The sequence below is a fragment of the Cetorhinus maximus genome, chromosome 23 (assembly GCF_964194155.1).
Source record: "Cetorhinus maximus chromosome 23, sCetMax3.hap1.1, whole genome shotgun sequence".
NCBI lineage: Eukaryota > Metazoa > Chordata > Chondrichthyes > Lamniformes > Cetorhinidae > Cetorhinus > Cetorhinus maximus.
The window spans coordinates 52,769,003-52,794,007 of record NC_135901.1 but is presented as its reverse complement, the minus strand read 5'-3'; the positions used below and the strand labels follow the sequence as shown (position 1 = coordinate 52,794,007).

Genomic DNA, 25,005 nt, shown 5'->3' with positions numbered 1-25,005 from the left:
TGACAAGAAATCTCGCTGAATTTGCTCCGCGTTTTGGTTTCAAACGAGCCGAAAACAAGGTAAGAAAGTACACTCGCTCGAGTGGGTTAGAAAATGGAAGAATGACTCGTGCTGTTGGGAAACATAAAATTATAGAAAGTTGCAGCACAGAAAGAGGCCATTCGGCCGGGCGTGCTGCTGTCAAAGAGCAGTAGTGATTGGTTGATCCATCAGGAGTGATATTTATGTCAGTGAAAACAGTAGGCAGCAAAATTTGCCCTTCTCCCGCCCATATTTTCCTGGCGCCACCATCTCTGTGGTCAGTGATTTGCACCCAGCCCTTCTCTTGCCCTTCTTTCACTCCGCTTCTGTCTTTGTTCTCGACTTGTCCAAATATGACATTTCCAACTCTGTGGTGAAACTTCAACTATCACCCCACTGATTCTGGTGGAGCTGTTAAATGGTTTCCATCAATAAGTAATTAATACTCATTTTAACAAGATAAAAAAAATCTACATTCCCTGATTGGGAATCGAACCCAGGCTACTGCTGATAAAGTGCCGAATCCTGACCACTGGACCATCGGGGAAGATATCGCCTCAATTTCTCGGTTCCTTTCACCCACTCTAACCTGTCTCTCTCTGAACTTGCTGCACTCCGGTCGCTCAGGTTCAACCCTGACATTGTCATCAAACCTGCTGACAAGGGTGGTGCTGTTGTTGTCTGGCGCACTGATCTCTACCTCGCAGAGGCTGAGGGTCAACTCGCAGACACTTCCTCCTACCTGTCCCTGGACCATGACCCCACCACTGAACATCAAGCCATTGTTTCCAGGACTGTTACTGACCTCATCTCCTCTGGAGATCTTCTTTCCACAGCTTCCAACCTCATAGTCTCCCAATGTCGGACGGCCCGCTTCTACCTCCTACCCAAAATCCACAAACAGGACCGTCCGGGCAGACCGATCGTGTCAGCCTGTTCCTTCCCCACGAAACTCATTTCTTGCTATCTTGACTCCATTCTCTCTCCCCTTGTCCAGTCGCTTCCCACCTACATCCGTGATTCCTCTGACACCCTCCATCATATCATCAATTTCCCGTTCCCTGGCCCCAACCGCCTCCATTTCACCATGGACGTCAATCCCTCTACACCTCCATTCCCCACCGGGATGGTCTGATGGCTCTCCGCTTCTTCTTCGAACAGAGGCCCGAAAAATGCCCATCCACCACTTCTCTCCTCCGTCTGGCTGAACATGTTCTCACACTGAACAATTTCTCCTTAAACTCCTCTCACTTCCTCTAAATAAAAGGTGTGGCTATGTGTACCCGCATGGGCCCCAGCTATGCTTGTCTCTTTATGGGGTATGTGGAACATTCCTTGTTCCAGTCCTACTCCGGCCCCCTCCCACAACTCTTTCTCTGGTTCATAGATGACTGCTTCGGTGCTGCTTCATGCTCTCGCCTGGACCTGGAAAAATTTATTAATTTTGCTTCCAAATTCCAACCCTCCATCATTTTCACATGGTTCATTCATGACACTTCCCTTCCCTTCCTTGACCTCTCTGTCTCAATTTCTGGTGATAGACTGTCCACCAATATTCATTACAAGCCTACCGAATCCCAGAGCTACCTTGACTACAGCTCCTCACACACCGCTTCCTGTAATGACTCCAACCGATTCTCTCAGTTCCTTCTCCTCCGTCGCATCTGTTCTGATGATGCCACTTTCAAAAACAGTTCCTCTGACATGTCTTCCTTCTTCCTAAATCAAGGTTTCCATCCACAGTGGTTGACAGGGCCCTCAACCGTGTCTGGTCCATCTCCAGCGCATCCGCCCTCACACCTTCTTCTCCTTCCCAGAAACATGATAGGGTCCCCCTTGTCCTCACTTATCACCCCATCAGCCTCCGCATTCAAAGGATCATCCTCCGCCATTTCCACCAACTCCAGCATGATGCCACCACCAAACACATCTTCCTTTCACCCCACCCCCGGCGGCATTCTGCAGGGATCATTCCCTCCGTGACACCCTGGTCCACTCCTCCATCACCCCCTGCACCTCAACCCCCTCCCAAGGCACCTTCCCATGTAACCGCAAAAGGTGCAACACCTGCCACTTTACTTCCCTCCTCCTCACCGTCCAAGGGCCAAAATATTCCTTTCAAGTGAAGCAGCATTTCACTTGCACTTCCTTCAATTTAGTCCACCGCATTTGATGCTCCCAATGCGGTTTCCTCTACATTGGAGAGACCAAATGAAGACTGGGTGACCGCTTTGCGGAACACCTTCAGTCTGTCTGCGAGCATGACCCAGACCTCCCTGTGACTTGCCTTTTCAACACTCCACCCTGCCCTCATGTCCACACGTCCGTCCTTGGCCTGCTGCACTGTTCCAATGAAGCTCAACACAAACTGGAGGAACAGCACCTCATCTTCCGACTCGGCACTTTACAGCCTTCCAGACTGAATATTGAGTTCAAAAACTTTAGATCATGAACTCTCTCCTCCATCCCCACCCCCTTTCCGATCCCCCATTTTTTCGAACAATTTATATATTTTTTTCTTTTCCCACCTATTTCCATTATTTTTAAATGTATTTCCATCCATTGTTTTATCTCTACCTTTTAGCCTATTTCGATCCCTTCCCCCCACCCCACCCCCATTAGGGCTTTTTCTACCTTGCTCGTCCTGATTTCTACCCTTAATGTCACCTATTAGCACATTTCTTAGCTAATATCACCACCGTCAACATCTCTTTGTCCTTTTCTCTTTGACATCTCTTCTTTGCCTCCGCCTATCACTGCCCCTCTATCCAGCTCAACCTGCCCCACCCCCCACTACCAATTTATATTTCACCGCATTTCTCCATTTCCTTAGTTCTGAAGAAGAGTCACACGGACTCGAAACGTCAACTGTGCTCCTCTCCGCAGATCCTGTCAGGCCTGCTGGGTTTTTCCAAGTATTTTTGTTTTTGTTTCAGATTTCCAGCATCCGCAGTATTTTGCTTTTATCTGAGAGAGAGAAATCAATACGTTTCAGTGAGTGAGACGCTGTCTCAGATAGAGATATGACAGACATTAAGTGATTGTGGTGACAAACGTGCCCGTCTTAGCAAAGAAATGTTTGGTATGACATGAATTTCTAAACAAGAGCACACAACAGAATATATTATCAATGAATATTTATGTTATTTGACGATCTGTAGTTACAGTTTGAATAAGAGAAAATAAAATAAAATGAAACATTCTGGTGAAGATACATCTTTTATCTTTGTGGAATGACGCAGCATGATTTCTTTTCACACTGACACATAGAATAGGTGAAGTCTCATATGTAATACTGTTGGCTGTAATGAAACTGAATATTAGGAGCTGCACGGAACAAACAGTCAAAGCCTGTAGTTTTAGGCCAAAGTCAGAGGCCCATTTCTAACTCAACGTTCACCTTATAGAGACATAGAATAGAGTAGTAACAACAGAGACAGAGCCTGGTGTGGTTATTATTGAGACAGGGCCTAGTGCAATTTAAGCAGAGGCATTACTAGAGAGGCCACCTAATGTTACTTAAGCAAAGACGTGACCTAGTGCACGAATAACAGGGGCGGGGACGAGTGCTATATTAACATAGACAAGGTCTACTGCTGTAATAGCGGAGATGGGTCTAGTGCAATAGTTACCGATACAGGGCCTGGATCAACATCAAGTGAAATAGGGCAATTATTACAGGCGCAGGACACAGAGTAATTGCTTCCCAGAGAGAGTCTAAGGCCGTAATATCGGAGACTGCCACCAGTGTAAGAGAGACAGATGTGATCTCGTGGAGTAAACTCAGGGAAGGGGAGAATGGAATAGAAGCAGTGACAGAGGTACAAAGACAAAGTCTCTGCAAAGACAGGATCCATTTTAATTAAAAAGACAGATAAGCTCGAGTGTAATACAGGCTGATACAAAGTCTAGTGCAAATTGTTCTGAAATACGGTCTAGAGGAATATAAGTGCAGACATGATTGAGTGTGTTATAAGCAGCGCCCTGACCTCGTGACACATAAGTGAGACAGTGCCGAGTGAAGTAATAATTGAGACAGGATCTTGTGTAATACGAACCAGCCTGGTGTAGCAATAACACTGACCGGATCCAGTTTAAGAAAACTGGTACACGGTCTCGTGCAGCTTCACATAATTGAGGGCTCTTTTTAATATCAACTGACGCAGTGTCTGGTGAATTAAATACCGGCAAAGGTACGAGATCAGTAAAAACAGAGACATACACTAATACAGCAATAAGAGAGTAATCGTTTAGGACAATAACAACAGAAACAGGGAATTGTGTGATATGAATGTAGGCATGTATTGGTGCAGCATCACCTGAGACAGGGTCCAGTTTGATAGACACGTGGCAGGTTCTACTGGAGTAATAGCTGAGACAGAGTCTTGTAAAATGCAAATAAAAACATGTTCTAGTTTTCTATAACCAGAGACAAGCTCTAGTGCAGTGCTAACTGGGGCATGGCTTATTGTAACTTTGGTCGAGACCTGCTTCAGTGCAGTCATGACTGAGATAGTGCCAACTGTATTGTGGCCCTAGCCCAGTACATAAACTACTGAGATTGAACCAATTACAGAAACAACTGAGAGATGACCTTCTCTAATATGATCAGAGACATGTCCTCGTGCAATAGAAACAGTAACGGCGTCTAATTTAATATGAAACTCTTTCGAGTTATCAACAGTCACAGATTGCAACTCTTTCGAGTACAATCACAGTTCTTGGTTTTCGGGAGTGGGACATGAACCCACAACCCTCTGATTCAAAGGCGAGGGTGCTATGAACTGAGCCACAGCTGACACCTCCCTTAATTTAATATGAACAGAGACAGTGCCAAATGCAGCAATAATTGAGACAGCGTCTGCTTCATGTGATGTGAGCAATCACGGTTTCACTGCCACCTACTGGTCAAACTTTGCTACTGCAGGTGTTGTGAAAATGTCGATTCCATTTACTGTTTCTGAGATCAATGGTTAAAATCAGAAATAATGGAAAACGTAGACGGCAGGATTTGCACCTGCGCGTGGTAACCACAAAGGATTTCAAGTGCATCGCCTTAACCACTCGGCCACGACTACAGACCTTGGCATGGAGCCTGTATTATTTATATGAAGTCATAGAACGGTTACAGCAGACAAAAAGGGCCTTCTGCCCGCCCTGTCTCTGTCATAACCTAGCCGGGTATGCACGCGCGTTATTTCCTATGTGAATATTCAGGGAGATCAATGTTGTTTCCTCCTGGAGCCTCAGCTTGTTCTGAATTTCAATCTGTGGAAGGTAATCGACCTACAAAATCCACAAGATGATAATGCATTCCTCTCAATCATCAATAACATCATTCACATCTTCCACTTCTTTGCTGCACCTCCTTCCAAACATTGTAAACTCCACTTGCATCGTTCATCCTGATATTTTTCTCTTTGACATTTTAATATGAAGTTGCACAACCAATGTTAATCAAGTTTGTGTTGGTGAATATGTGTCCATCCCCTCGGGGAACTGAACCGCATTGACACACACAGAGGAACACACACTGACACATACACCGAGAGTGACAGAGGCCTAAGGAGAGACAAACACCCAGAAAGCAAGGATGCCACCAACTAGGCCAATTATTGTTCCATTTCAGACTCCAAATGTGGTGAATGTTTGCAGATGAACAGGACTAAGAAACGCGGAGGTGTTTGGCTGGTTTAGTTTTTCATTTGACTGACAACTTATTCTGCAGACAGTTTGTGTCAATCAGGAGTGAGAAGGGGAATTGGCAGGATTCGAACCATGTGGAAAAACGCCTGAACCACTCGGCCAGGACAACTGGGTAAAGGCTGCATGTTGTTTGTTTAAAATAATAGAATGAATACAGGGAGTTCCAGTGAAAGAAGGTCTTCCAGTCCGTGCCATTGCCCCAGCTTTTCCCAGTCACCCTGGGATTTACACTGTCTCTCCTGATTCTTCCAACTGAAATACAACACTGCACAGCTCAGCTGCCCCTTCACCGCACAGGGAATCTTTTGGAAGTGCATCAAACAACAAACCACCAGAAAGTTTGGCAGCGGTAAGAGTGAAGCCCAAATCTTCAGAGAGATCGAAACCTGAACCAGCGGCTGATCCCGCTCGGCCTCACTACCACATTCAGATTAGACACAAACATTGTCTTCACCAACATTGACACTGAATTAGAATATAAAAAATTATGATCAGGAATGGGCCATTCGGCCCCTCGAGCATTCTCAGCTACTTGATAAGATCATGTGAAAACTTGAATCATCATCCACTTTGTAACATCCGGACGTTTAGTTACTGAACAGTCTCCGCTCAAAGAAAAGAGAGAAATGTCTTCTTGCATCTTTTAAAACTGATGGTTTTTCTCTCTCTCTGCACCTTATGATATTAAGCCACAGAACGAATATGAGTAATGTGTGGGTGGTAAAAATGGGAAACTGAACCACATTGACACACACAGAAATTCACAAATACGCACTTGTTAAGTTTTGAAATTGTGCTTCTTTTCAAACTGTCTTCAATGTGCAGAAAGTGGAGCTATGATCAACTTATAGCTCAGAAGATGTACATCAAGAATGTATATAACAGGTTGATTCTCACGGTGCCTCTTGGGACTCGGTGAGCTGCATCTAACGATTTAGACCATTTAATTGTCGTTCAATGAGTCCGGTTCCAAATTCGGTGCTAGAAATGATAAGAAAACTCGCTGAATTTGCTTGTCTTGAATTCAAAGCATCGCATGGAAGATAAGAAAGTTCATCTTAACCGTGGTGTTAGGAAACATAAAATGACAGAAAGGCACAGCAAAGACAGGGGCTATTCGGCCCTGTGTGCTGCTTTCAAAGAACAATGTCATTGGTTGATATGAATATTCAAAGATATTCGTCATTTAGGAAGAATGGTTAAAAAGGAAAATGAGGTGGGGTCGCGCTGTTAATAAGGAACGAGATTGGTACATTAGTGAGAGAGGATCTTAGATTGAAGGATCAAGATGTAGAAAAAGTTCGGGTGAAGCGAAGAAACAGCAAGAGGCAGAAAACATTGGTGGGAGTTGTTTATAGGTCACCAAACTGTAGTGGGAATGTTGGGCATGGGATAAATCAGGAAATTAGAGCTGCATGTGACATGGGTAATACAGGAATAATATTCTGCCTCGCACCACCAGCTCTATAGTCAGTGCTTTGTAACCTATCACAGCCCTTCTCTTTTATTTTCACCCCCTCACTCCGACTCTGGGTTTATTCCCGAGTTTTGCCCTTGTGACATTTCCAGCTCTGATGTGAAACTTCCACTCTCACTCCACCAATTCTAGCAGAGCTTTACCGTGTTATTGTCAACCAGCAAATCAATCACATTGATTTGAACAGCTCGCCCAGGACTTATACGTTTCAACTCCCAAACCAGGGATCGAACGCAGGCTGTACTGATAAAATTAACGCATTCTAACTACGAAACCAGCAGTTTGACACATGGAAGCTGCTTTTGGTATTTTTCTATCCCAGATCTCTTTCACAAATGACAAGTTTCTTTGGCCAAATGGTCGGTGTCGTTTGAACACAGGTGTCCTCTTCAGCCAATGAGAACAAACATTTCGCTGGAACATGAAATCGATACTTTCCCCCTTTAAGACAGTTATTAAAGCCGCCCACTTTGACTGAGAATTTAGTCGTCTGACCGATTTTGTGGCTCAGTGTCACACTTTGTGATAAAATGCTCCTGGGGAACGCCTTGTGACGTTTCATTAGGGAAAAGGAGCTTTATAAATATAAGTTGTTTTTGTAGTCCATACATAGAAAGAGACAACCTCCTCTTCCCTCTTTCATCCTGTTATTTTTCACTGTAACATTGTAATGTGAAGTTGCACCACTAATGTGAATACAGTTTGTGCTCGTAAAAATGTGTTCACCTCCTCAGGGAACTGAACCGCATTGACCCACACAGAGGAACACACTCAGAGATATGCACCGAGACTGACAGAGGCCTAAGGGATACCAAATACCAAAGTGAAATCATGTAACCAAATTGGCTCCGTTTTGTTTTCCATTTCCGACTGGAGATTTGCAGAAGGCTGACAAATGAATGGAAATAAGAGATGACGGGTGTGTTTGGATCGTTTTTACTCGATTCAAACGATAATTAGCGCTGTCTGTGCGCGGTTAGAATCCAAAGTAGTGAGAAGCGTAGTCGGCAGGATTCGAACCTACGCGGGGTAACCCCAATGGATTTCTAATCCACCGCCTTAACCACTCGGCCACGACTACAGAAGCTGCTGCTCGCTCACTATTATTTGTGTGAAATCATGCAATGGTTACAGCGGAGAAAGCGGTCTTTCTGCTCGTCCTGCCACTGCCATGACCTGACCTTTTCCCCGGAACCCAGCAATTTATCCTGTCTCTCCTGGTTCTCCCGACCAAACTGGGAAAGAAAGAGTGAGAATGATCAACCCGGTCAATTACCGCTTCATCAGTCTACTCTCCATCATCGGTAAAGTATTGGAAGGAGTCATCAACGGTGCTATCAAGCGGCTCTGACTTAGCAATAACCTGCTCACTGATGCCCAGCTTGGTTTCCACAAGGACCACTCAGCCCCTGATCTCATTACAGCCTTGGTTCAAATATAAGCAAAAGAACTCAACTCCCAAGAGGAATTGAGATCAGCATTTGACTGAGTGTGGCATCAAGGTTCCCGAGCCGAACTGGAGTCAATGGGAATCAGGGGGAAACTCTCCGCTTGTTGGAGTTATACCTAGCACAAAGGAAGATGGTTGTGGTTGCTGGAGTCAGTCATCTTAGCTCCAGGACATCACTGCAGGCGTTCCTTAGGGTAGTGTCCTCGGCCCAACCATCTTCAGCAATGAACTTCCATCCATCATAATGTCAGAAGTGGCGAAGTTAGCTGATGATTACACAATGTTCAGCACCATACCCGACTCCACAGATACTGAAGCAGTCCATGTCCAAATACAGCAAGACCAGGGCAATATCCAGGCCTGTGCTGACAAGTGGCAAGTAACATTCGCACCCCACAAGTGTCAGGCAATGACCATCTCCAACACGAGAGAATCCAACCATCGCCTCTTGATGTTCAATGACATTACCATCACTGAATCCCTCACTATCTACATCCTGGGGATTCCCATTGACCAGGAACTGAACTGGACTAGCCATAAAAATACGGTGGCTACAAGAGCAGGTCAGAGGTTAGGAATCGTGCAACGTGTAACTCACCTCCTGACTCGCCAAAGCCTGCCTACCATCTACAAGGCACAAGTTAGGGGTGTGATAGAATATTCCCCACTTACTTGGATGAATGCAGCCCCCCCGCAACACTGAAGAAGCTGGACACCGTCCAAGGCAAAGCTGTCTACTTGACTGGCACCACATCCACATTCACTCCCTTCACCACTGATGCACAGTAGCAGCAGTGTGTACCATCTACAAGGTGCCCTATAGAAATTCACCGAGGCTGCTTAGACAGTAGCGTCTAAACCCACAAACATTCCCAGCTAGAAGGACAAGGGCAGCAGATAGATAGGAACACCATCACCTGGAAGTTCCCCTTCAAGTCACTCACCATCCTGACTTGGAAATATATCGCCGTTCCTTCACTGTCACTGGGTCAAAATCCTGGAACTCCCTTCCTAACAGCACAGTGGAATACCTACACAACATGGACTGCAGCGGTTCAAGAAGGCAGACCACCTTCCCAAGCGCAATTACGGATGGACAATAAGTGCTGGCCCAGACAGCGAAGCCCACATCACGTGAATGAATAAAAAAACGATCCAGTTTTACCTGCCTTGAACTTCTGACCAAAGTAAAGCACTGCAAACGTCAGTCCCTGGAGCAAGTCTGACGTATTTGCTCAGGTGAGGAACCAGCTGAAGCTTTCAATATTGGATTTCTTAACACCGATTTCCAAATGGGAATTGTTTAATGGCTTGAAAGCGAAAAAACAGGACTATGGAGAAAGAGAAGGAAATTGTCATTAATTATAAAGCTCTTTGCACAAAACTAACGTAGACACCATGGGTGGAAGGTCCTCTTACTGCGCTGTGCCATTTGATGATGACATTGTTGATCAGTCTGTCTCCAGCATTCCTAATGAGAACAGCCGAATTCCATTTCTTCAAAACAAAGACCCAAAGTGCTGCTGCATGACGTCACCGTTTAACATTCCAGACAGCTCCATTGGGATCTTTACAGCGCAGGGTTTATAGAGGCGAGTGGGGTCATATTCGCTTCACATGTGATGGAGCTGCGGTTTGAAACCTGGTAAGAGCATTATCCAAGCGTGTTTATTTGAGTGTGAGCGACAGTTCGATAATTTCCGTTTGTTGTAAGTATGAACACAAGTGTTGGAATCCTGCTGACTAAAGATTGCACCATTTTTGATTTTAACCAAATTAATTATCAGTTAATTAGAAGGAAACCCATCCAAATACGTCCGTATTTTCAGATTCCCATTCATTTGTCAGCATTCAGGGAATTTGCTTTCGGAAATGGAACAAATACTGAGCCAAATTGATAATACCCTTGCTTTCTGGGTTTGTGTCTCTACTTAGGCCTTTGTCACTCTCGGTGCATATCTCTCTGTGTCTGTTCCTCTGTGATTGTCACTGTGGTCCAGTTCCCTGAGGGGGTGAAAACGTTTTTAATGTCGCAAACTTGATTCACATTACTTGTGTGAATTCATGTTAAAATGTCGCAGAGAAAAGCATCAGCGTGAAAGATAAAACAAGAGATTGGCCCTTTCCATTTCTATCCTACAACAATAACAACTTGTATTTATAAAGCGCTTTTAACCTAATGAAACGTCACAAGGGCGTTCCCCAGGATCATTATATAACAAAGTGTGACACCGAGCCTCATATTCGGTCAGATGACTAAAAGCTCGGTCAAAGGGGGAGGCTTTAAGAACTGTCTTAAAGGAGGAAAGTATCGATTTCATGTTCCAGCTAACAGCAATGGTTCTTCTCAATGGTTAAGGAATCGCTTGTGTTCAGCTTAAACAGACCATTTGGTCGGAGAACATTGTCCCTGGAGGAGATCCCGAATGAAAAAAAAATGTCAAAAGTTGCCTCCATCATCCAAATCTCAAGTCTTATTGGTAGTTTCCCTGATGTTCAGTGACTCGGGATCGGCGCTTCCATTGGACCAACAGCGAATAGGGTGGAGGTTTTTGGAAATTGAAAGTTGCGCATGCGCAGCTTGTGGGGCTATTTCAACTTACTGTCGATTTCATGTTCCAGCTCAGAGCATCCGTTGTTTTCATTGACTGACAAAGTCGTTTGTCTTGAAACGAAACAGGCAGTTTTGGAGTGAAAGAGATCTGAACTGAAAAGCAAAAGGCAAAAGCAGCGTAGATAAGCCAAATCGAAAACTAATGGTATAGCTTCCCTGGTTGTCTAGTGGTCTGGATTCGGCGCTCTCACCGAAGCGGGCTGGGTTCGATTCCCGGTCAGGGGGTGTAGAGTTAATCAATTCGTAGGAACGAGTGTTAATTATTCATTGATTGGAGAAGTTTAAAATCTCCATCAGAGAAGTGACAGAACATAGGAACAGAAATTAGGCCATTCGGCCCATCGAGTCTGCTCTGCCATTCAATCATGGCTGATAAGTTTCTCAACGCCATTAAATACACTCAATGACCTGTCCATAGATTCACCACTCTCTGGCGAAAGAAGATTCTCCTCATCTCTGTTCTAAAATGTCTTCCCTTTACTCTAAGGCTGTGCCCTCGGGTACTAGTCTCTCCTACTATTGGAAACATCTTACCCACTCTATCCATGCCTTTCAGTATTCTGTAAGTTTCAATCAGATTCCCCTCATCCTTCTAAACTCCATCGAGTATAGACCCAGAGTCCTCAAACGTTCCTCATATGTTAAGCCTTTCATTCCTGGGATCGTTCTCATGAACCTCCCCTGGACTCTCTCCAGCGCCAGAACACCCTTCCTGAAATACGGGGCCCAAAATTGCTCACAATATTCTAAATTTGGTCTGACTAGAGCCTTATAAAGCCCTAGCAGCCCATTCCTGCTTTTATATTCTAGTCCTCCCCAAAATAAATGCCAACATTGCATTTGCCTTCCTTACTACCGACTCAACCTGCAAGTTAACCTTAAGAGAATCTTGGACTAGGACTCCCAAGTCCCTTTGTACTCCAGATTTCTGAATTCTCTCCCCATTTAGTGAATAGTCTATGCCTCTATTCTCCCTACCAAAGTGCATGACCTCACACTTCCCCACGTTGTATTCCATCTGCCACTTCTTTGTCCATTCTCCTAACCTGTCCAAATCCTTCTGCAGCCTCCCCGCCTCCTCAATACTACCTGTCCCTTCATCTATCTCTGTATCATCTGCAAACTTAGCCAGGATGCCCTCAGTTCCTGCATCTAGATCATTAATGTATAAAGTGAAAAGTTGTGGTCCCAACACTGACCCCTGCGGAACTCCACTAGTCACCAGCCGCCATCCTGAGAAGGACCCCCTTATCCCTACTCTCTGCCTCCTGCCCTCCTGAGAGTTCCCCCTCAGAGCTGGAAAACATCACACTTGGATCAAACAATCACTGGAATAGACACCGAGAGTGACAAAGGCCTAAGGAGAGACACAACCAGAAAGCAAGGATGTCACCAACTTGGCTCAATGTTTGTTCCATTTCCGAAAGCAGCCCGGCCGAATGGCCTCTTTCTGTGCTGTAACTTTCTATAATTTTATGTTTCCCACCAGCACCGGTCATTCTGCCATTTTAAACCCACTCGAGCGAGATGTAATTTCTTACCTTGTATTCGGCTCTTTTGAACCTAAACACGAAGCAAATTCAGTTTGTTTTCTTGTCATTTCCAGCACGAGATTTGTCACGAGACTAATTGAGCGACACATTAATGGTGCCAATCCTTCCCTGGAGCTCACCGCGTCCAAAGAGCACTGTTATCATCAACCTGTTTTGTACCTTCTTGCAGTACATCTGCTGAACAATATAAGCTTATCACAGCTCTGCTTTCTTCACATTGAAATCCAATGTGAAAATCAATTTCAAAGCTGAACAACTGGAAGGAGAGCGTGACTGTGGATAATCGGCACTGGGCACATTCCTGTAATCAGTATATGGGAGAATCGGGAAGATGAGATCCTCGTGTCTCTTTACCTTCGAGTTTTACCCATTCCCACGAACTGACTGTGTCTGCATCAAGCTGCTGATTGACCTGGGAGCTGGATGGACAGAGGGAGCTGGAGGCGAAGCAGGGACAATAGTTCTTCTCATTGGTGAAGAAGTCGCTTGTGTTCAACTTAAACAGACCATTTACCGGAGAGAATTGTGAAAGAGATCGGGAATGAAAAAAAAAATGTCAAAAGTTGCCTCCATAATCCAAATCTCAAGCCTTATTGGTAGTTTCCCTGATGTCCAGTGACTCGGGATTGGCGCTTCCATTGGACCAACAGCGAATAGGGTGGAGGGTTTTGGAAATTGAAAGCTGCGCATGTGCAGCTTGTGGGGCTATTTCACTTCACTATCGATTTCATGTTCCAGCTCACAGCAACCAATATTTTCATTGGCTGACAAAGTCGTTTATCTTGAACCTAAACAGGCAATTTTGTGGTGAAAGAGATCTGAACTGAAAAACAATAGGCAAGAGCAGCGTAGATAAACCAAATCGAAAAATATTACCTGGTGGTCGAGTGGTCAGAATTCAGCGCTCTCCCCACCATAGCGTGCGTTCGTTTCCGGGTCAGGGAGTGTCGAGTTATTGAATTTGTTGGAACGAGCGTTGATTTTTCATTGATTGGAAAGGTTTAAAAGCTCCACCAGAAGCAGAGGAATGAGAGTTTAAGTTTCGCCTCCGAGCCGGAAAACGTCACACTTGGTTCAAGTGGGGTAAGGGAATGAAGGACGAGGAGGAGAAGATCGGGGTGCAAAGCGCTGAATATAGAAATGTTGGTGTGAGGCAAAATATGGGTGGGAGAAGTACGAATTTTGTGGCTGCCGTTTGCACTGACACAAATATCACTCCTGGTGGATCAACCAATCATAGCTGCTCTTTGAAAGCAGCACGCCCGTCCGAATGGCCTCTTTCTGTAATTTTCCATAATTTTAGGTTTCCCAACAGCACAGATCATTCTGCCATTTTATAACCCACTCCAGCGAGATGTCCTTTCTTACCTCGTATTCAGCTCTTTTGAAACCAAAACACGGAGCAAATTCAGCGAGTTTTCTTGTCATTTCCAGCACGGGATTTGTCACGAGACTAATTGAGCGACAGATTAATGGTGTCAATCCTTCACTGGAGCTCACCGCGTCCAAAGAGCACTGTTATCATCAGCCTGTTATGTACCTTCTTGCAGTACATCTGCTGAACAATATAAGCTGATCACAGCTCTGCTTTCTTCACATTGAAACCCAGTGTGAAAATCAATTAAAAAGCTGAACAACTGGGAGAGATAATCGGCACTGGGCACATTCCTTTAATCAGTATCTGGGAGAACCAGGAAGGTAAGATCCAGGTGTCTCTTTACCCACGAATTTTATCCATTCCCACTATTTGACTGTGTCTGCATCAAGCGGCTAATTGACTTGGGAGCCGGACGGGCAGAGGGAGCTGGAGGCGAGGCAGAGATAGAAGCAGAAAGACATGCATTGAATTTGACGTGTGTCAGTTGCTTTCAATGGTGAATGTCTGTTTTGTAAGTTTCAGAGGAGACACAGAAATTGGTGTTTTTTATTTCAAGCAGCAAGCAGCAAAAGTAAAACGATAAAAGCTAATTACTGCGAACGATAGAAATGCTGGAAAAACTTCACAGCTGGTGAGAGACACAGAATGAACGTTTCCAAGCCGCACGAATCTTATTTGGATTTTTAAGACATTATAGCGCCCAGCGTGTGGCTCGAATCCACGATCCAGAGTCGCATGCTCTACCGACTGAGCTAGCCGGGAATATAGAAGGTCGCTCCATATGCCAACACACGTGGATAAACCTGCTGCTTTCCACCCGATACCTCAGCTTGTTCTGAATTTTAAGGTGTGGAATATAATCGACCTACAAATGCCCCAAGGTTGCAATGCATTCCTCTCAATCACCAATAACATCATTCACATCTTCCACTTCTTAGCTGCACTTCCTTCCAAACATTGTGATCGATTTTCCTCAGGATTTGTTTCTGGATTTAATACTTAACTGCTTTGTGTCCTCATTTTGAAATCAAATTCGCTTCAATGTCCAACACAAATTCAATTGCAAACCTGACGGATAAACAATGGAAAGCAAGTCACTTGGTAACACAAATCCCATGGTGCTCATTTTCAGATTCACAGTCAGCATTTCAATAAAATAGAGGAATTTTACCGTGAAAACATTTAGAAAGTTGGTGTGACTTTTATTTGTGACTCTCTCACTCGGGTATTTTGTAAATGCTACCTGGAGGTTTAGTGACCGGGATACAATCTACCTGTGTTTTCCTGAGCCTGTGCTCGGTGTATTGGGAGGTTTGGCCCGGGTTGGAGTATCTTGTGTCCCACGGATGGGCAGCAACCCGCTGACTGAAGCTGCAGTCGCTGCTTTCTGCCGGCAGCGGGTGACTGGAGAGAGCGGGGCCGGAATAATTGCTGCTTTGCTGCTTTTCCCTGTGTCACTGACAGTGGAGCTGAGGAAGAGAGAATAATTGATGGGTTTGTTTGAATCCAATAACTTCATAAATTTCCAATGGGTTAGATATCGGTGTATGGTAGGTCTAATTGTTTTCTCAGTGGAGTCAGAAACGTTTCGGGGGTCTTCATATTCAGCTCAAGTACCCAATGATAACCGGGAACTGAGTGGCAATTAATGCTGATAGGGAGAAAACAGTGAAAATTCCATTCCTGGGTGGTCTCGAACCACCACAATTTAGGTTAATAGCGGAACGCGCTAAACAATTGTGCCACAGGGACCGATGAAATCTGAAGCCAGGGTGTCAGCGAGTTAAAGCTTCAGATTCCTGCGAACGGAATGACAATTGTCTCTATCAGTTTTACTCTTACAAATTAAAGAGTGGGACATTCATTGTGGACACATGGAAACAGTCTGATCCCACCCATTGCAGGCAGACCCATGTCACTGGGAACCAGCTCTCCTACAACTGGTGCCGTCTCCCTTCGAGCCTTTCGTTGTCTTGTCTGTTAGCAAGTATTCTGATTGTCCCGAAGCTGATATTAGTTTTGAATACCTGATGTGCAGTAACGAGAATCCTTTCAATGTCTCAGATCAGTTAATTTCACTGATAACATCAGAGTCAATGTTCCAGCATCTTAAAGAAGGGAAAGGTGCCTTGACTGTCTCTGGTCAGTCTGAAAGTTCACTCTTCATTCTCCCCTGATTCCGGTTCCCAAAGAGTTTCTAAAGATTCACAAAGCTGGAGACTGAGATTTCTATTTTGGTTCCTTCTCCACATTCCCACCTGCCAACTGGCATTATTTTCCAAATATTTTTTGGAGAGGACAGCAAAGCGGCCTCGAGGCCACAATCAGATCAGCCATGATCTTGCTGAATGGCGGAACAGGTTCAAAGGGCTGAATCTCCTCCTCCTGATCGTCATTCGTCCCTTCCTGTGACACAGCCCGAATCACTCCTGACTTTAGCAAACTGCCTTCAGAATTAATTATCAGCTTTATACTTTCCGTTCATCTGCAAACATTCACTAAATTTGCAGTCTGAAATGGAAAAATAATTGGCCAGGTTGATGACATCCTTGTTTTCTGGGTGTTTGTCTCCCCTTCGGTCTCCGTCACTCTCGGTGCATATGTCTGTGTGTGTTCCTCTGTCTATGTAGTGTGGTTCATTTCCCGGAAGTGGTGAACACATTTTCACCATCACAAACTTTATTCACATTGATTGTGCAGCTTCATATTGAAATTTTACAGAGAATAATATCAAAATGAAAGATTCAAGAGGGGTTTGCAATGTTTGGAAGGAGGTACAGCTAAGAAGTGGAAGGTGTGAATGATGTTATTGGTGATTGAGAGGAATGTATTGCAACCTTGGGGCTTTTATCGCTCGATTACCTTCTACAATTTGAAATTCAGAACAAGCTGAGGCTTGAGGTCGGGAACAGCAGTGATCTCCATGGATGTTGGGACGTGCAATACTTCGCTCTTCTTACATGCCTGGCGAGTTCAGTCGACGGCGTCTGAGGCTCTTAATGCCAGGTCTGTTGGGTTCGCGACCTGGGATCAGTGAAATTCTCTTCTTAAACATTGTTGCTTTCATGGGTGACCCCCAGGTCTCCATTCCTCCGGCAGTATCACCGCTCAAACTGAGTCTTTCTCTATCCCGCTTTGTTAATATCACAGCCGCTGGTTTATGAATGAAAACTGTTCTCGGCTTCACTGGAAGTCAGAGTATTTAATTCTGAGCATTTGATGCTTTCGCCGACGCAGCCTAGGTTTAATTCCCGTACGGAGAAAACCTTTTCTTTCCCGCTGTGTGAACTGTCACAGTGAATAGGAATTCCTTATTAAAAGAAACTAGATCTGGCAGCGTCTGTGGAGTGAGAAAGAGAGTTAATCTTCCAGCTGGATGATCTTTCACCAGAGCTGGAAAAGTCAGAGATGTTACAGGTGGAAAACAAATCCAGAGACGGAGAGAGGGGAGTGACAGGACAAAAGGGAAGGACTGTGATAGGTTTCAAGGCCTGAGAGAGAAACTGACTAAAGGGATGAGTGTGCAAAATGTGGGTGGGAATGGGACAGATTTTTCTTCCTGTTGCTCAAACCGGGACAAATATCACTCCTGATCAACCAATCACAACTGCTCTTTCAAAGCAGCACGATGGGCCGTAAGGCCTGTTTCTGTACTGTAACTTTCTATAATTGTTTCATTTCCATCCCCACTGCTGCTGCATTCACAGTCATTCTGTCATCTTACAACCCATTCCAGCAAAATCCACCTTCTTCCCTTGTGTTCAGCTCCTTTTACGTCATGGGGCTGAGCAAATTCAGGGAGAATTTTTTTACCATTTGGCACGAAATTCAGAACCAGATATGAGGGATATTTGTACCGGTGTAAACAGTGAAATCTCCCCTATTACCTCCACATTTTCCTTTGCACCACCATCTCGATAGTCAGTGATTTGCAGCCTATCACAGCCCTTCTCTCATTTCCTATCTTCACCTCTGTATTTGTTCGTGGCCTGTTGCACGGGTGACATTTCCAGCTCTGATGCAAAAATCCAGCTCTCACTCCACTGATTCAGGCGGAGCTGATATACGTTTTCAGTTTCAATCAGGAAGTAATGCACATTTATTTTAATAATTCGCATGACATTTATAAGCGCCAAATCCTAACCAGTAGACCCCCAGGCTTGCAACTTCACAGCCCGACTTATCCATGCTATCTCTGCCTTTTATTTTCATTTCACATCGCTTTCACCATAGACACTTTTCTCCCACAAAATGACAAGTTTATGTCGAACACAAACGACTTCTTCAGCCAATGCCAACAGCGATTGCTGTTAGCTGGAGCAGCATTCATTGTCACACAGACCCGGGTTGTCATTGGGTCCTTAAGTGACAAAAACGGGCAGAAATCGCCAACTCTCCTGTGACCCGGCGAGTTCCAACAGATATGTTTTTTATTGAACATTCATTTTGAATATTCTCCACTCACCCGCTGCCAGCTGAAGGATATCCTCATTTTGCTGAATGTTCACTTTGTGAAAAGACGAAGAGCAAGTGCAATCCGGCTGTGAGATTCTGCATTCAGCTCATATTCAACAACAAGCAGGAGCGAAGCAACTTTCCTTTTCGCCTAATTGAACAAGTTTCAATAATGTTTCTGCCCGGTTTTGAACCGGGGACCTTTCGCGTGTAAGGCGAACGTGATAACCACTACACTACAGAAACTCGACGCGCAAGAAGTCTAGTACACCTGACTACAATGCAGTTCCACAGCAGCACTTTGGGCCCTTGTTTTGAAGAAATGGAATTCGGCTGTTCTCATTAGGAATGCTGGAGACAGACTGATCAACAATGTCATCATCAAATGGCACAGCATGTTGGAAAGTCATTAGATCATCGCAGCTTCTTTTTTAAAGAACAATCAATTAGTCCATATTTTCTTCTCTCTTTCCATAAGCCTCAATTTCTCTATTTCAAGTAACTGTCTAATTCACTTTTGAAGAAGGAGTTTCTGCAGAATCCATGCACAGTTTCCCTGACCCAGTGACATGAAGATTTGGATTTGGGTTTCTTAGGAGTGGATCCGAATCCCAGCGCTGCCGTAGTTTAAGTCACATCCCCACTTTCGGGCACTTTAGGAATTCCGTTTTGGAGAACAAGAGGAGATTCTAACAAAAAGCTACTGCGGATGCTGGAAATCCAAAACAAAAACAGAATTACCTGGAAAAACTCAGTAGGTCTGGCAGCATCGGTGGAGCAGAAAAGATTTGACGTTTCGAGTCCAACATGACCCTTCAACAGAACTGAAGTATAGTTAGGAGAGAGGTGAAATATAAGCTGGTTTAAGGTGGGGGGCGGGGGGAGAGAGAATTTGAGGGTGGGGGAGTGCAGTAAGTTCAGAGAGAGACAGATTAGAATGGGTGAGAGGAGCAGAGAAATTGAGACGGCTAATGTCACGCCGACAGTTCTCAATGAAAAGATCAAGAGAAGGTAAGAATCCAGAGGGAGGCAAAGGATCATCCTCCGCCATTTCCGCCAACTCCAGCATGATGCCACCACCAAACACATCTTCCCTTCACCCCCCCTGGCGGCATTCCGTAGGGATCGTTCCCTCCGGGACACCCTGGTCCACTCCTCCATCACCCCCTACTCCTCAACCCCCACCTATGGCACCTTCCCATGCCCACGCAGAAGATGCAACACCTGCCCCTTCACTTCCTCTCTCCTCACCGTCCAAGGGCCCAAACACTCCTTTCAAGTGAAGCAGCATTTCACTTGCATTTCCCCTAACTTAGTCTACTGCATTCGTTGCTCCCAATGCGGTCTCCTCTACATTGGAGAGACCAAACGCAAACTGGGCGACCGCTTTGCAGAACACCTGCGGTCTGTCCGCAAGAAAGACCCAAACCTCCCTGTCGCTTTCCATTTTAACACTCCACCCTGCTCTCTTGCCCACATGTCTGTCCTTGGCTTGCTGCATTGTTCCAGTGAAGCCCAACGCAAACTGGAGGAACAGCACCTCATCTTCTGACTAGGCACTTTACAGCCTTCCGGGCTGAATATTGAATTCAACAACTTTAGATCTTAAACTCCCCCTCGCCCCATCCCCACCCCCACCCCGTTTCTTCCCCCTCCCTTTTTTTTCAATAATTTATATAGATTCTTCTTTTCCCACCTATTTCCATTATTTTTAAATCTGCAACTAATACCTTGTTAGTCTTTCCACCCCATCCCCACTAGAGCTGTACCTTGAGTGTCCTGCCATCCATTCTTAATTAGCACTTTTCTTAGATAATATCACCACCTTCAACACCTCTTTGATCCTTTTGTCTGTGACATCTTTTGATTATCTGCTCCTATCACTGCTTGCTTGTCCCCACAACCACCCCACCCTCAACTTCTCGCTCCCCCCGCCCCCCACCTTAAACCAGCTTCTATTTCACCTCTCTCCTAACTATACTTCAGTTCTGTTGAAGGGTCATGTTGGACTCGAAACGTCAACTCTTTTCTTCTTCACCGATGCTGCCAGACCTGCTGAGTTTTTCCAGGTAATTCTGTTTTTGTTTTGAAGAGGAGATTCTAGTTTAATATAGGGTGGGTTGTGGTCCTTTATTTTGTTTGGAAAAACACGGAGAGGCAATACAAATATAAATTGTTGTGGGGGGAAAGGCGGGTGTGTGGAATTGGTTGAGCTGCTCTTCCAGAGAGCCAGCACAGACACGATGGGCCAATTGACTTATTTTGTAGCCATCTCTGATTTGATAAGAACACATTTGAGCTCTGGAGCAGCTGTTGGTCATAACTCAATGTCTAAAGTGATGCATTTGAAATCCATTGGGGCCTCCCCCTGTAGGCTTGAATCCTGCTGACTACAGTTCTCATTATTCCTCATTTTAACCAGGTGCCACCAACCTCATCCTTGCGGCTCCTGTGAAACTGACAAGGCAACGCACGGCAGAAATTCATCACTGTAAGTAAATGACACACATTAAATTCTTCCGCTTTCATGTCACATCTTTTAACTTCCTGCTCTCCCTCTCAGAGATTTCCAGGTCTATCAAATGTCACCCACCTGGGACTTCACATCTACCTTGGTCTATTGAATATGGTCGACTTTCCAGTGTTGTATAGTTAGCCAGTGGCTCAATAGCACAGTGGTTGGCATGCTGGTTTTATGAACCAGGGGTTGAGAATTCAACCTTTGCTAGAGCCTGTGATTAATCTTTAGCTGAGAATACCGAGTTATGTGGAAAGCTGAAAAACCGCAGAAAAAATATTTAAGAAGAAAAAGTTTGCTTTTTGAAGCATGTTGCTTTTAATTTAAAGTACTGCGGATGCTGGAAATCTGAAATAAAAACTGAAAATGCTGGAAAAACTCAGCATCTGACAGCATCTGTGGAGAGAGAAACAGAGTGAACGTCTCGTGTCCGTGTGATCTTCTTTAGAGCTAAAGAGAAGCAGAAGTGTTCACTGTTTTTATACTGTTTACGAGGGAGTTGGGTGGAGCAGGTGGGGAGGTCAGGAGGAATTGACAAAGATACTATGGGCACAATACAAAGGGAGTGTTAATGGTAGCGGTAAGGGCTAAAAATGGTGCTGCTAGTTGCATAAAGGTAAGAAAGCAGAATGTGTGAATACAGAACAAGGGTCAGCATTCTTTGAAAGAACAACATAGAGCAATGACAGATGGCCCTTTAGGGGCCTCTCTCCTCACCTTCCAAGGGCCCAAACACTCCTTTCAGGTGAAGCATCTCTTCATTTGCACCTCCAATTTGGTCCATTTCATTCACTGCTCCCAATGTGGTCTCCCCTGCATTGGAGAGACCAAACGCAGACGGGTGACCGCTTTGTGGAACATCTTCAGTCTGTCCGCAAGCATGACCCAGACCTCCCTGTCATTTGCCATTTCAACACTCCACCCTGCTCTCATGCCCACATGTCTGTCCTTGGCCTGCTGCAATGTTCCAGTGAAGCTCAACGCAAACTGGAGGAACAGCACCTCATCATCCGATTAGGCACTTTACAGCCTTCCAGACTGAATATTGAGTTCAGCAGTTTCAGATCATGAACTCTCTCCTCCATTTTCACCCTTTTTAAAATCTCTTAACAAAAAAGAATTTTATTGACTTATTTTTCATTCATTTATACATTATTTCACCCCACCCCCTTTTATTATCCCCTTTTCTATCTTTTTTTCCGCAACTATCTCCCCCTCCCACATCCCACCTCCAAAAGGGCCATCTGTTACTCATTCCATGTTGTTTTTAAACAGAGCGCTGAACCTTGTTCTGCTATTCACCCATCCTGCTTTCTTACCTTTATACCACTATCAGCACCTTCTTCAGCCCTTACCACGACCATTAACATCCCCTTTGTCTTGTGTCCAGGGCATCTTTGTCAGTCTCTCCTTAACCCCCATGTATCGCTGACCTTCTATCCAGAATGACCTGCTCTACCTGTCCCGCCCCGCCCCCTCCCCGCCCCGCTTAAACAGTACAAATTCCAACACTTTCTACTTCTCTTCATCTCTGAAGAAGAGTCACACGGACTCTAAACGTTAACTCTGTTTCCCTCTCCACCGAGTCTGTGAGACCTGTTGAGTTTTTCCAGGAATTTCTGTTTTTATAATATATCAGAAGTGACTGGACAACAAGATGTAAGACGGAGAAAAATGTAGCAAAGTCTGAAGTAACTCAGTCAGTCGCAGTAATTTTTAAAAAGCAACAAAGCAGAACACGTTTGAAAAGGTGAGAAAGATGTGCTGATGTTCAAAGAGACTCGGCTGCACTTGTGCAAAGAACGCTGAAAGTTGCATCAGTCCCTACAGCACAATTGGTCAGCGTGTTCGACTAACTGAAAGTTTGGTGGTTCGCAGGGACGAAGCTTCCAATGTTTTTTCCTCCCATCAACATTCATTGTCACACAGATCTGGGTTGTCAACGGCGGCAAGAAATGTTTCCACAAATGTTGCCAGTTCTACTGCTTTGCAGTGAGTTTTGAACCAGAGAATCTTCCCCATGTAAAGCAAATGTGATAATCACTGGACTACAAAAACTACACGCAGCTCCTTGCAGAACGACCTAGAATAATAAACTGTGCTGTCTTACAACAGTTCCGAACCTTTTTTTATGGAAGTACAATTCGGCTGAAAACCTTAGCCCTGCGGCAGAGAAATTGATCTAACATTAGAATCATCAGATGACACAGCACATCAGCAGCTCATTCAACACCTCACACATGTACGAACGATCTTGCAACAACTCCATCCACATCTTTCTCTGTTTTTTCCGAGCCATGCATTTTTCAGAATATTACTCAAAACCTGGAGAAGTATAAACGTCACATGGTTTTGAAATGTTGCATCCAGTTACTATTTAACAATAAACGGGAACGATGCAATCTTTCCTCACACTGAATTCTGTTAATGCTTCTACCCCTTTTCGAGCTGGGAAACTTTCCGTGTGTGAGAGACCGTGATCCCTATTACCCTACACAAACCCTGCAATGTAGCGGGGAAACTTTCCGTGTGTGAGAGACCGTGATCCCTGTTACCCAACACAAACCCTGCAATGTAGCGGGGAAACTTTCCGTGTGTGAGAGACCGTGATCCCTTTTACCCTACACAAACCCTGCAATGTGAAGAACCCAATTTCACACACAGAAGGCAGAGAGCCGGGTATTTTCAGATTAGAAAGACGTAACGAGTGGAGTGCCATGAGGATCAGTCTCAGGGACTCAATTATTTACTATTTATACTAATGACATGGAGGAGGGGACAGAGTGTAATGTATCCACATTTTCTGACGATACAAAAATAGGTGGGAGGTCAGGTTGTGATGAGGGCTTGAAGAATCTTCAAGGGGGTATAGATAGGTTGAGTGAGTGGGCAAAAGTTGGCAGATGGAGTTTAATGTAGGAAAGTTTGAGGTCATACACATTGCTAGGAAGAATTGAAAGGCAGAATATTATTTAACTGGAGGGAGACTCCAAAAAAGTGCAGCACAGAGGGATCTGGGTGTTCCTATGCATGAAACATAAAAACTTGGCATGCAGGTGCAGCAAGTAATGAAGAAGGCAAATGGAATTTTGGCCTGTTTTGCTCGTGGTTGGAGTTTAAAAATCGGGAAGTCTTATTACAGCTGTACAGGGTGTTGGTGAGGCCGCATCTGGAGTCCTGTGTACAGTTTTGGTCCCCAGATTTAAGGGAGCATGTATTGGCATTGCAGGCAGTTCAACAGAGATTCACCAGGCTGATTCCTGGGATGAAGGGGTTGACTAATCAAGAACTGTGAAGCAGATGAAGACTTTATTCGTTAGAGTGAAGAAGACTGAGGGGTGATCTTATTGAAACGTGCAAGATTCTGAGGAGGTTGACAGAGTGGATGTTGAGAAGATGTTTCCACTAATGGGGGAACTTCCAACTAGAGGACAAAGTTACAGAATCAGGGGCACTCATTTAAAACTGAGATGCGAAGAAATTTCATCTCCCAGAGGGTAGTGAATGTTTGGAATTCTCTACCCAAGAGAGTTGTGGAGGGTATCTCACTGAGAGTATTTAAAGAGGAAGTAGATATATTTTTGAAATATCGGGGATTGAGGGCTATGAGGAGCTGGCAGGAAAGAGGAGTTGAGGCCTGGGGCAGAGTAGCCATGATCTTATTGAATAGCGGGGCAGGCTTGAGGGGCCGAATGGCCGACTCCTGCTCCTATTTCTAATGTTCTTATGAAACGTGTCTCTGGTGAAAGAGGTCTGAAACAAAAATAAAAGGCCCAGGTAGCATAGATAAGGCACGTTGTGAGGCTTGTGAGCAGCTTTCTTGGTGGTCTAGT

General features: G+C 44.8%; 3 non-coding genes and 1 pseudogene across 3 annotated transcripts; all 4 read right to left on the bottom strand.

Moving 5' to 3' along the window:
* LOC144698558 (uncharacterized) overlaps positions 1–25,005 on the bottom strand; it is a 65,012-nt pseudogene that overhangs the window by 19,953 nt on the left and 20,054 nt on the right.
* On the bottom strand, positions 5,018–5,099 carry trnas-uga (transfer RNA serine (anticodon UGA)). Its single transcript has one exon. It is a non-coding gene; the product is annotated as a tRNA-Ser (tRNA).
* trnas-aga (transfer RNA serine (anticodon AGA)) lies at positions 8,204–8,285 on the bottom strand. The gene has a single exon. It is a non-coding gene; the product is annotated as a tRNA-Ser (tRNA).
* On the bottom strand, positions 18,828–18,900 carry trnav-uac (transfer RNA valine (anticodon UAC)). The gene has a single exon. It is a non-coding gene; the product is annotated as a tRNA-Val (tRNA).